Source organism: Nipponia nippon, unplaced genomic scaffold (genome assembly GCF_047370975.1).
Source record: "Nipponia nippon isolate SJK-2023a ecotype South Korea unplaced genomic scaffold, ASM4737097v1 scaffold_6, whole genome shotgun sequence".
In the NCBI taxonomy this organism is placed as follows: Eukaryota; Metazoa; Chordata; class Aves; order Pelecaniformes; family Threskiornithidae; genus Nipponia; species Nipponia nippon.
In genome coordinates, this window is record NW_028262380.1 from 35,816,750 (window position 1) to 35,829,636 (window position 12,887).

General features: G+C 37.4%; 1 protein-coding gene across 7 annotated transcripts in view; it reads left to right on the forward strand.

Moving 5' to 3' along the window:
* Positions 1-243: 243 nt before the first annotated feature.
* The window catches only part of SORBS2 (sorbin and SH3 domain containing 2), a 175,465-nt gene continuing 162,821 nt past the window's right edge, over positions 244-12,887 (forward strand). Inside the window, exons 1-2 of one of the 7 annotated variants that reach the window (XM_087737720.1) lie at positions 244-683; positions 2,602-2,744. The gene's annotated coding sequence lies outside the window, so the exon portion shown is untranslated. The remainder of the gene's footprint in view (positions 684-2,601; positions 2,745-12,887) is intronic. The other 6 variants (XM_087737721.1, XM_087737722.1, XM_087737724.1 and 3 more) reach the window with 6 other exon arrangements.

Sequence of the window (12,887 nt, forward strand, 5' to 3'; positions counted from 1 at the left end):
CCCCTCCGCGGGGCGCGGCCGCGGCGCCGCCCCTGCCGCCGCGCTGGCGGGGCAGCCCGGCTGTTGGCTGTTGCCATGGCTCCGGAAAGCCGGGGGAGCCCAATGAGCTGTCTGCGGCAGTGCTGAAAGGACCAGCCATTTTGCTTATGGAAAACAATGTGACATATTATGCTGCGCTTTACCGGGGAATAAACAAAAATCTCGTCGGAGGAAACAGAAGAAACGGGCATATTAGTGAGTAATTACAGTGTCTTAGCGTGCTTGCAAGCTGCCGTTTTGACAAGCTGGTGACTGCTGTTCCTGCTAGTTGATCGGAGGAGGTGGAATGCAGGGTGATAATGCTGCATATCTGCTGTCAGGCAGCGGAGCAGGGTTTTGTCTTGTAAAGGCAAGGTTTCTCTGCAATGTTATCTCAGCAGCTCGCTAGCTACTCCGAGTGAAAGCCTGCGATCCAGGAGAAGGGTGTTGCCCTTCCTTCTGCTGCTCTTGTGTGCTGCTGCCTCCAGGAAACAGGCACTACTGAAAAAGCAGGTGTGCAGTTCGGCTGGGCTCTGTACTGCAGGCTGGGCAGAAGCCCCTTCTCGGGCTTGCGTGCTGCTTATTAGCAGATTGGCTTAGGAGCTTTTGCCTCTGGACTCTTCCACAAAAGAAAGCTGCTGTGCATCTCGGCTTGTGTGAGAGAGGTATGCCTTTGCACAGACTATTTCGATTTTGTAAAATAAAACTGAGCAAAACTGCATGCAAGAAATAAGCTTCTTTATGTATCTTTGCATTTAAAGGTTGACTTTGGTCAGTGGCTTGTTTAGAGTGGTTGCTGAATTAATTGATCTGACTGCATTTTCGTTAAATATTTCAATGTAATGTTCCATATGGTTGCTGATTCAGAAGGATGTTTCCAATAGTTGATAAAATTTTATGCTTCTATTTTCTACTAAAAGGAAAGGATTTTTTGTTTTTCATTGTGCTTTTTACCATCAGGATAGCGTGAGTGAGATAAAACATTATAGAACTTGCAAGCATGTTTGAAAAGCCTTACATCATTGAGTTCATCATTAGTGGAATTCATGCATTGTGTTCAGCCTCAGTGTAACTAGATTTAAATTGTCCAACTGCTGCTGTGCAGTATGTAGGTCATAATAAAAAGCAGCTTTTTCACCAGCTTTCAATGGACTGCATGCCCCAGTGCTGTGGTTGATTAGTTTGTGGTACTTGTACTGTTAAGAGTAGTGGTATTACAGCCAGCTCACACCTCTTTTTTAAAGATATAGCACATACTGTGCTAGACAGAGCACAACACACCCATTGTGTCCCTCCGTTTGGCGTTCAATAAAAGGAAGGAAACCAGCACTCCACATGGAGCACAAGCACGTTAATAGCACAAGACGGTTAAACTTTTATTGAACAATCTCAGTGATTCTGAGAAGGTAGAGAAAATAAAAACATGAAGACAATTTTAAGGGAATAATTGAAATGGGGGAGGTCTTCTAATTGGGACTGTATGTTAATGCTGTAGATTTTCAGTGCAAAATGAATTGTTCTAAATAGTTATTAATCACAACACATCTGCTTTAGAGATGAAAACTGTAGTTAGACCTACGTCAATGAAACTGCAATACAGTACAGACAACGTTTGTATTAGAAGTAGCATTTTATGAACTACCAACTGTATTCTCACTGAGTAATACAATTTCTGAATTGGCTAATAGTGAAATGCATTAAATTGTTCTGACAAGGGAACCATTCTCATTCACCTTGCATCTATAGAAAATGAAATTATATTTTGGTCTTAACTCTTATTTAATAATTATGTGGCTTTAAATCACACTGAGATGAGCCATTTGTTTGGACAGTTGAGTGGGCATGAAATCAAGAATTTGAGGTCTAGTATCTTTGTAGTTAAATTAGTAACCAGTGCTCTGTAATTAGGAGCCAAATTCCAATGTGTTATTTCTGTGCATATATCCTGCAGAGGTATTTGGACAAGCATGTTCAGCAACTATCCCCCAAATGAGACATTGCATTTGGAAACAGCAATATATAAATGGATTGCTGTTATATTTTCTCCATTAGAAAAGCTCCATCTTACTTGAATTATTCCAGGATTTTGTTATTCGGTGAATGCACACTCTAACTTCTTTTTCTATACCTCTGTGTAGGGGTCACACAGTAAGTTCTTTAGAGAACTGCTTTCATTTGTGTTCTATAAAGTGGAATGTGCATTTACAGTGTGGTACTACATGAATATTTATGATTGAGTCTAATTATGATGAAAATGATAAACAAGCAGAGCTGGTATTTGCTTTAAGGTGTTTGTAAGCCTTTACAAAAGAGACAGAGAGCTTTTGTTATAACAATAAGAAATGTGGATATAGCAGTATGCAAGTGAAGGATCTTGCTGTTCAAGGTGGATGTAATCTCACTGAAGAATTTATGGTGTAAGGAAACAAGTGAAGACTAGCTATGACTAATCACTAAACAGTGTGCACCCATTAGGTGCTGATAGAGGCATCTTATTAGTCTGTATTATTTAAAGCAATGTTCTGTACTCTTTCCCTTCTGCTTTTCTCCCTTTGTCTTTTTTTTTCTCATATCAATTCCCAGCTTCCCTCTGTTTCCTTACTGTCTCTTTGGCAACATCTGATCCCCTCAGAGCTATTAGTGAATCAAATCGGTGACTGTCAGTAACGGCCGTGGAAGTGCTGCAATAGAATCTGGTGTGGAGGAAGAATTTAAATGAGTTGGAGGTAAGAAAGAGCAACTAAGTAAAGAGTGTATCCAGTATGAACTAATTCCACATGATGTAAGGTATAAAGGCATAGAATTGGGTCACTGATGTAGAAATCAAATGGGCATGAATGGAGAAGGGCATTTTTCAGCTCATGATGAAGTGAAGTGCACTTATAAACAGAAGGTTTACAAGAAGACCTTGACAATAATATGACACAGGACAAATTGGGTATTTTTGCATTGGAAAGGGTGACATCAAGTTCCAGTTGAAGTCTAGAAGTTTTTCAGGTTTTAGTGGAGCCACAATTTCTACTCGAGATGATTATACATGATTTAAAAGTCTGTGGGTTATGCAAAGTCAGGCTGTCTTGGTCAGCAGTGATGTGTAAATAACATTAGCTGTCATGCTTTAACATTACAGTCACTTCAAACATTTTTTTTTAGACAGATAACCTTCAAAGGTGACTCTGGGCCTGTGTGTTGTGTTCATAAACAGGATACCAACAAAGCAAAAGCAGGCAGATGAATCCTAAAATGCATTATCATAGTAGCAGGTACAAACAGTAATAGAAATGAGAGAACAGGATGAACAAAGAACGTAGAATCAAGTGGTGCAACAGTTTTTTTGGTATGGTGTTTGTTTAAAATAATCAGCTTTGAGCAAACAGCGATAAGCATCAAACAACCATGCTGTCTGTGGAGCACAATAACCTTATGAGAGAGCTAGTGTGGGGATGTGTTATCTACCCTCAGCCTATGGGCTATGTATACTTACATATATGACCAACCTGGGAGTAACAATAGAGATCGCATGTGCCCAGGGAACACACCCAGATATCGAGTTAGGGTACATTTTATAATGTTACACTGTGGAATGGCCGAATGTCACTTCTGTATCAGAAGGATCAGGTATTGAATATAATATGTCAATTACGAGGTCGCATCTGGAGCGGGTAAATTGCATCAGATGTGACCTTGGAACAGTATTTCTGCTCCAGTGAGGGTGTCTGCACAAACATGGAAATAAAAGTTGACAATTCCTGCTTGTTTGTAAACTAGAATTTTACAAATGTATACTTTGGTATTGTGTCCTGATATTGATCCTTTCCCATGTCATTATTTCAGTATTGCATTAAGCATGTTACTCATTGCCAGTTTGTATTTTCTTTCTTTATTATTGGATGTAGTGTATAGCTTCCTATTTAAGAGATGACTGTACCATAGATATTCTGTCTGTGTTCATTTTTCTTCAAGTAGCGTGGTGTCTTTTCATGAAAGTGTTTTAGCAGAAGTTGACCATTCTGAAATTATGAAGCTTCTTAACATTCTAGGGCTAAAACAAAAGCTAAAAAGACTTTCAAAGGCACTGATGTAATGGAAAACTTCATCTATGGGAGGGAGAAGGGAGAGAAGTAAATACTTAAAAGGGCAGCATGTATCTTTGAGTGAAGGCATGCTGGATAACCACATTCTGGATCTACTCCTGCTTTCATTTTTTTTTTAAGCATGAAATATATTTTTATGTTCAGATGTATTGTTCCATAACAGTGATACATCATAGCTAATGCTGCTGTAAAGCAGGAAATTCCAAAGATGGAGCCTTTTCTTCTGCTATTTCTAACTTCTTTCCCTAAATAGATTGATTTTTTTTTTCATCTTTCTGTACTGAATAAAGATAGTGTTCTGATTCATCCACCCTTAAAAACCTCACCAACCACCATCAGGGGGTCGAATAGCACAGATGTGGTTCTGTGTTCTTAAGTAACCTGAGTAACATAGTACGCTTTTTTAAGAGTTGATGCTGAAGATCCCAAGCCTGAAAGGATGAAGAGAAAAAATACGACGGCAAGAAAAGCAACACTTCTTTCTCTCAATCTTTACTATAATCAAACTATACAGTAAACTTTTTCATTAGCATTTTCAGAAAATAGCTGTTAAATAATGCTAATAGGAAATCAGTAGTTGTGACTGAAGGTCAAAATAAGTGGAAGGGTCTTTGTGGTTTTTTGAAACAATGGGTTTGGTTCCTTACTGAACTTTTTTTTGAGCAGCGGCCATAGGTGAGGTCCCAGTTTAACTGCAGCAAGACGGAAAGACAGCTGTAATGCTTCTTAAGAGGCTTAGGGTTGGATGGTGTAGCCCATGATGAGAAGGGGTAGGGACTGTGTTGAGAGCAGGACAGCCATAGGGTGTTCTTTTCAGTATGTTGCCGTGTTGTCTTGAGGACTCATTAACTGTAGCCTTGAATGGAAAGCTTCATCACTGTAGTGTACCTTGAGCGTTATGTTTAATAATGCCACGTGTTTCGCAGTGGGACAGGCACAAGTGTGCGAAGCCACAGAAAGCTCAGCGTACCACCTTGCAAAAAGGCTTAGATATTACTTAAACATCATGTCAGTAGTAAGTGATGAAGGTGCAGAAGATGCAACAAGTTTTCCTGTATCAACAAGTTTATAAATATTTGTACCTGCGCTAAGAATTTGCAGGACAAAGGCAAATAGCTAATTATAGAGATCTGATGTGTGTTCTTGATGAATATAGTGACCCATCTCTAGATTTAGCAATAAGGAATACCAATAAAAGAAGAGAAATAGGGATTTCTGAAATGTAAATTGTAGGAGAGATATTAGTACTTTATCATATATAAGAAAAGTCTGAATGACTTATGAAAGCAGAGTGGTCAGATTTATATTTTTACTGTGATTAATGAGATTAAATGCAGAAGCAGAGTAGACTATACCACAAAGCCTGTAAAAGTAGAAATTTCAATTCATAAGTTAGGAATAATACTGCTTTTGGTCTTTTGATTGGAATAAAATCTAAATATAAACAAAACATCTCATGGCTGTTTACAGCTAATCTTATAAACTGTTTTGAATCTGACTAGAACAAGGATATCCAGTAGGACTGACTTACTAAAACCTCAGGAATTTCAGCTCCACAATTGAAAACATCCAGTGACTGCTCACACACAGAAGGTGCCAGGACTGAAAGCTCTTGCTGGCCCTCACCTTCCCTTGGCAGCCCCACCAACATGGGGGCTCTGCGCTTGCCTAGCCTCCTAATGGTCTCAACGCGCTCTCTCTCTTACTGCCGCGCACCCCCCAACCCCCACCACCCCCCATTTTGGCAACTAAACTTTGCCAAAGTTTGGTTTCGGCAAATGAGAAGGGGGAGGCTGTCCGTGATTCAGTTATCTGGATGAATTCTGATGTCTGAAAAATGCATGAACTAGAAATTATACATGTTACTACAGAAAGTCTCTGTGCATATGAACAGTATTTTCACTATGTGAAGTAACCACAAGGGAAAACCAGTGATTCAAGGCAATAGAACAAAGTGTGGGGTAGACAGTTGTCTGTCTTTGAATGTTAATTTTCTCTTAATGTTAAAAAATTAGACACGATTATAAAACCAAGAATATTTCTTTTTTTGTAAGCATAAACATAATCTGAAATCAAGATATTGTTGGCACCAAGTTTTCAAGTGCAAAATGACATTTGTAAGGTACTAAGTGCCTGTTTCTCACTGAATTTTGTGTTCGAGAACCTCATTCTCTATTCTGTTACACAGATAATGAGAGCTTTTGTAGCTCTTTGAAATATGATAAATAAGGACAAATAAATAATTGGTATGAGGTGATTATTCATTGGTGAGAATTACAAGGAATTTTGTTTTGGAAAGGTTATTTAGTAACTCTCTAGCACAAAATGTTTTGCTCTCTCCGATGAAGCAGCCAGTATAGGCCATCATAAGGGGTGGGTTAATGGATGAGATGGCCCCAGCTTTGGCTTGGTATTTCAGCTGCTGTTTTTAAACATTGTGAGACATCTGTGGAAGTCTTGAACTTGAAGTCTGTAGCTTTTAAGGCAATCCTAAACTGTAGTGATTGGCCTAGATGAAGTATATAATAAATAATTCCCTTTTGAACATAGAGCTCACACTACTGACTTCTCTGTGTTTTGTGCTTTACACTTCTTAATCTTAAGCAGCTATTGTCTGATTTAGACATCAACCCTGTTTTTTTTCCTACTAATAGTAAGGATTTTGGAGACAAGCAAGCAGTAGCAACCCAAAGGGATGCCAGTGGAAAACACTCAGTATGTATCATTTAAGTCATATATTGATCACGTACATCACACTGCTCCTTCTAGCCAGTTATGCATTTTACACATTTTAATAAGCAAATTCCAACAGAAGCCAGCAGTTGCTAGTACAATATTTGGTTTAATTTCTAATGAGCAGGGAACTCTAAGCAGTGACATTCTCCTAGATAATCAAATTCATAGTAATTGCACTGTTTTTCTTTTGGAGAAATCTGTATTTGTTAGGAATCTTGAGGAAATAATAATTTCAGTGTGACTGATGCAATCAAATGGTTTGCTTTGAATAAGTAAAATGTAAAAGAGGCTAATCAAATGAAGTGCTACTGTATGAGAGCTAAGCGAGATGCTGACAGGTTTGACAGTAGAATAAAGACCAAACCAAAGACTTTTTTTTTTTTTTGACATACAGGCAGATAATCAAGCAAATTCAAGTCTTTTAACAGACCTCTTCTATAAGGGTCACTTTACAGATACAGATCATGTAATCTGAGCCTTGCACATTATCATTCTACTTTCAAAGAAGTACAAGAGAGAGGTTTTTCATTCCTTATTTGCATAGCTGTAGATTTACACGTTCACATGCTTTTGCTGTGGCATTTGATTCACAGATGACTGATTTATGGTCTTGAGCAAAGGCCAGATTCGGGACACACTTTATTGTCAGGGCTGCAAACTCTGCAAAAATTGTTTGGAAGTCTGCACCTGTTCTAGTTAACACATACTATAGCAAAGCATTAGGAGGATGCCTTCCAGCTTGAGGCAGTAGTTTTCTTATAAGCAAGGCAAAAATAATTGCAGCGATGTTATGCTAAATTAATCCAGGTGTGAATTTGTTTACTTTTTGTCATATTTAGTGCTGTAATTATCTTAAACATAATTCTCTAAAATTAGTCACTGCTTAGCTAAAAACCACAATTGAAAATAAAAATGTCAGCATGACTAAGAGTGAGCTACAAAAAGTACAACAGCAAATAGGTGTTACACTGTTTCTGTATAGATGCATTCCACTTTCAGTTCTGGCATTCACTCTATGTATCATTAGCCATCAGAAGAGAAAGGGCAGATGAATTATTTCCTAATGAATGGATAAAAAGACACTCATCTGAGTTACTATGAGAGGAAACTCTTGTGTTTAAGTAATTGTTTCTATCAATATTAGATCATCACCGTGCAAGAAAGGGTTGGAGTCAAGTTCTCTTTGCAGTAGGTGCTGAACGTAAAAGATGGAACACGATTGCAAAGGTAAACTGAAGAGCAGGTTTATTAACAGGTGGCTTTGACCACTATTTGACCATGATACCAGTGGTTTCCTGATTTCCTATAGCAGAAATGAAAATTTGAAAGGAGTTTGAGGAATAAGCAAATAGTAGCTTTGTAGATAAATTTGGGAAGTGTTCTTATGATAAAATGCTACTGCTTCTTATGAGTGGATGAAACGTGGGAAAATCTGAGCAGATATTGTCCAAAGTTGTGATGAGAGTTTTGGGAGCTGCTAGAGGAGTCAGGAAGAGAATTATGAAAGTGCTTGAAAGGGAAGAGGAGAAAGATACAATTGCTGCAGTGAGAAGACAAGGAGCAAGCTGTATGTACCTGCTGTTCTGGGCCAGGGATAGGTACGATTGCTTCAAAGCAAAATAAACTAGACTGGTCTCATGGGGTGCATTTTGCATAGATCAGAAAGCATTATGTGAAACTGCGGGCCCAGATATTGTAGTTAAATTGTGTGATGACAATAGCATTCCTGATAAAAAATTGCTTAGGAGAGTGAAGGGGAAGCAGGTGTGAGGAAAAATGAGCCAGGTCCTTGAGGAATTCACATGCTTGAGTATCCAAGGTCTTTTGTGGTTTTGTTTTGTTTTGTTTTTTTTAAAAAAAAGTCATATTTGCATTGTAGTCAAATTTCTAAATACACAGTGTACCAGGGTATCTCACAGATTTTTTTTTTTTTATTGTTTTTCAGTCTTCATATGTACGCTTAATTCCAATCCTAATTTGCAGAATTGAAAACAAATTGATCCCCTTCTGTGGTTTTATTCTTTATGTTGCATTTTATTCTTGGGAGATGCAAATGGTGAAGTTTGGGCTGTTCATAAACACTTTAGATGAGAAGCATTAGAAGTTTGGCCTGTGTTTTCAGATATGTGAATATCCATTATGGAAATGGGATTCTCTCTAGCTGTCCTCCACCAGCAATGGAATAATGCGATTCTGAGGATATAGGGGTCAGGCAGTAAGTAGTTTGGAGGCAAGCGTAACGCTTTGTAAAAGAAGGTTGCTGTCATGCTCAGTTTAGCTGGCCATTGTAAAAGGAAACTTGATTCTCTGATTCTGAAGTCAGTACCCCAAACCATCTACGAAACAGCTGTTTACGCTCTGAGCTATCTGCTCCTCCTGCTATGTCTGTATATTTGCTGAAAATTCTCCATTCTAATTCCTGTCCATTGGTTTTGTACTGAATTAGTTTAGCTGGGGCAAATTCTGTTAGGATGTTAGTGGGATATCTTGTGTGTTTTGCATTAGATACACCTATGTATTAGGACTGCAGATTCTTTACGGAAGGTGTCCATTTCTCAGTGCATGCACTTGGTTTCCAAATTATCAGCTGAGCTGGAAGTTTGAAGGTGGCCTGAGTTCAAACATGGCTTAAAAGAATATATTGCAAGCTTTCTTGTGTGTAGTCCTCTAAGAAATCTATGTAACTCTACTGTCATCTTCAGTATTGTATAAATTTTAATTAGACTTCTATGGACTTTATCTTCCAGTATGTTTAGGAACAGTTTCTCTTTATGTTCATTAAAAGTATGTTTTTCTGAACTAATTTCAGATAATGCTGTGAAAGTTTCATATTCAATACCTAAAATTGTAAAAGCATTCTAATCATATATGTAAATTAAATGTTCTTAGAAGAAGCTACTCCATTTGTTATTGGACTTATTTTCTCTAGGGTTGGCATGTGGGTAATTTTACTGAGGACCTTTTTGAAGACCTAAAAGGATTTTTAACTCTTCCGGGCCCAAAGTAAATAGTTTTGTTAATGACCTTTTTTAGGGATAAGTTTTGAACTATACTCTGAGGCCCCTACCCCCTTTTGGCGGGTTCAGTATACAATTGTAAAGTTTGTACCCTTAGATTTGCAAACCCCTGAAATCTAATTTCCTGTTTCTCATAATCCTAAATTAGTATCTCCTGCTGCAAGTGCTGAAATTAAGATTCAAGTTTAGGCTTGTAAGAATCTAGTCTGAGTAAGAGTCTTAAAAGCAAGGTCATGACTTCAAGGTAGTTGTTCTTCAGTGACCTACCTCAAACTTGGGTGTATATAGTATTCTTTCCAGATTGCATTCTAAACAAGGAACTTAGAATTGATTAAATGTTTGTCTGAAGAAGACAGAGATAAGTTTAGCAAAATGAAGCCTACGATGAAGTTATTATATATGATGGTATTTTCAGAAGCTCTTGTTGGTCTGTATTCTCCCTTTGAAGGCAATGACGGAAGTCCTCCTGAATTCATCAAAAATAGTTACAGAAAATTTATATGCTTTTAAAATGCCACTGCAAAGGCCTTAGTATCCAGCTTTTTACTATTACAGTTTTAGGTTCAGCCCAAAATGCCTAGTAAATGTCTCTTGGAAAATACTGGAAAGATTTAAATAAAAGATGGAAAAAAAAGTGTTGCACTTGTCACTTCTGTCACTTGAAATAATGAGTTTGTTGGTTTGTTTGGTTGGTTTGTTTTTTTTTTTAAATTCACATAGGCGTTTAAGTCTTACTAATATAAGATCTGTGCTGAAAAGGTTGGCACCATCTGAATGAATCTGCTAACCTTATTTACAGTATATTTATTACTGAAAATGGCTTTACATGTGTATATACACATTTTATCATTTTTTGGATGTCCTGGTAGATATATAATTAGTTCTGCCTCCTAAAACTTGATGAACATCAGAAGTTACTTTCAAATTATGCTGTACATTTCAAGCTGGGATCCTACAAATGCTAGCCAGACTTGAAAATTGGGGTCAGTGTGATTTGGTGTTTTATTTTGCTTAACTTTCTGTGCTGTCTGTATCAGACATACCTGAAAGTTTGAAATGTCACCACCTAAATCAAAGTAAGGGGTCACCTTGCTTTCATGAAGAGGATGAATCAGGCAATAGAGATATTGTGTTGTCATTACAAAGGCAATAATGTTTCAATATTGTATCATAAAAAGATTTCATATGTTGACTTGTTTAGGTATAGATCGTATAACAGTTGTTAGCATAGAGTGTTATCTGTATTTCAATGCTGTTTCTATTTTTAGAAGTACTATAAAAATGGTCTGAAGTACTCAACTTAGGGACAGTTTAGACTTGGATCTCAATTCACATGTTTCTAGTTCATGACAGCAGTCTACCCTAAGCTGATTTTGTTATAAATAACCAAAAGCTATACAGATACTACGTAAAACTATTAGTGATTTCCCTCACTCTATTGTATTCTGGTTTCAAACTCTAGTCTTCAGATAACTGTCAATCGTATGTTATTTTTTTTTCACCCTGCTGATCAGAATGCAAAGGCTAAAAAATTAACATTAAATGCTTTTTTAATGGTTTCTTCATGAGCAATTTGTTTAATTGCTGTAGGAATCAAACATGCATGAGCTTAAATTGCAAGTCAGTGGGTTCGTAGCAGAAGGCAAGGCAATGCAAGGAGTTTAATGTGCTTTGTACACTAAATTTGTAGTAATTACACTTCTGCTAAGATATATCTAATATGTCTACTTCTGATGTTTTTATGTACGGCACTGTAATTTGACGACTCTTCTATCTCTACGTTATCTTTCAGGAGGTGGGGTAGAAAACTGGGATGATTAACTATCCTGTATAAATTTAGTAGAGAAAATTTACTTTTCACCTTCTCAATTTTGTTTTTCCATATATGTAAAGCTTTCAAGACATTTTAGAAGCAGGAGATACCAGAAGTCACTGACTTCATCCTTTAGTTTTCTTAAGCGCAAACGTTCATTACTCCATTGTTGCTTGTAGTGATCTTTGTCTAAGGGTTAGAACTGAGAATTTCTGTTTGGAAAAGGACCAAGCTGATGAAAAATTTAAAAGCCTTGAGGCAAAAAAGGATCTTTTGAGTTTTTGTTATTAACAGGTGGGTGACTTTGAAAAACAGAGGATGTTAAAGTTCTGAGGAAGTAAACAATTTCTAGGAAGGGAAATCTGCCTTTCCATATGTTTATTTTGCAAAGAGAGGAAATTACCTAATAAGTGTAAAACTCGGGGACACAAAATAGAATATCTACTTCAAATTGTATTACCTTTGACTTCCAGTTCTCACGTATCTTAAGATCTGCCTGAATGTGATTGCCATGTTTGCATTTCTGCTCTTCAAGCAGCCTTCTGTATAACTTCAACTGGCATGGATTTAGGTTTATGGTAGTATGGACACAGGTGCTGCTTCCTTTACCCAGTGTGCAAAATACATACAGTCCGGTTGTATCCTTCCAACTGTCAGTTTGTTGCTGTTTGAGAATATTTTCGAGGACTTTTCTGTCTGCCTTTCTAGTTGGCACTGGCTTTTGTTATTATGAATTGGAATCTCTTAAAAGGCCTGATTTTCATAAGAAGTATACACTGCATCTCTTGAAAAGTGTGTGTAGTCCTTCATCATGTGTCATACTGGCTACCAAAAATGGAGACAGCAAGGAAATTTTATTTTAGAATTGTGTCTGTAGACTGTCTTGTGAAAGAATTTTTCTATTCTAATATTCTAAGAATATTTCTCCCTTCTCAAAGGGAGACGACCTTTGGAAATCATGGCTGCAGTTTTGGATTCTTTATTAATTAATGATGTTCACTGATCAGCAATTAAAGTGTACTGATGGAAGAGAATTAGGGAATTGCTAGAAGTCCTTTAAGTAATGTCACTCACGACAACTTCTGTCTTGTCGTCACTGTACTTGCCGCTTAAACAAGGGTCTAGTTCTGTTAGCTGAAAAATTAGTTCTGGCCTGCAAGTAACTCAACATAGAGCAATTGACTGCCAATACAGCTGTAACATCCTGTG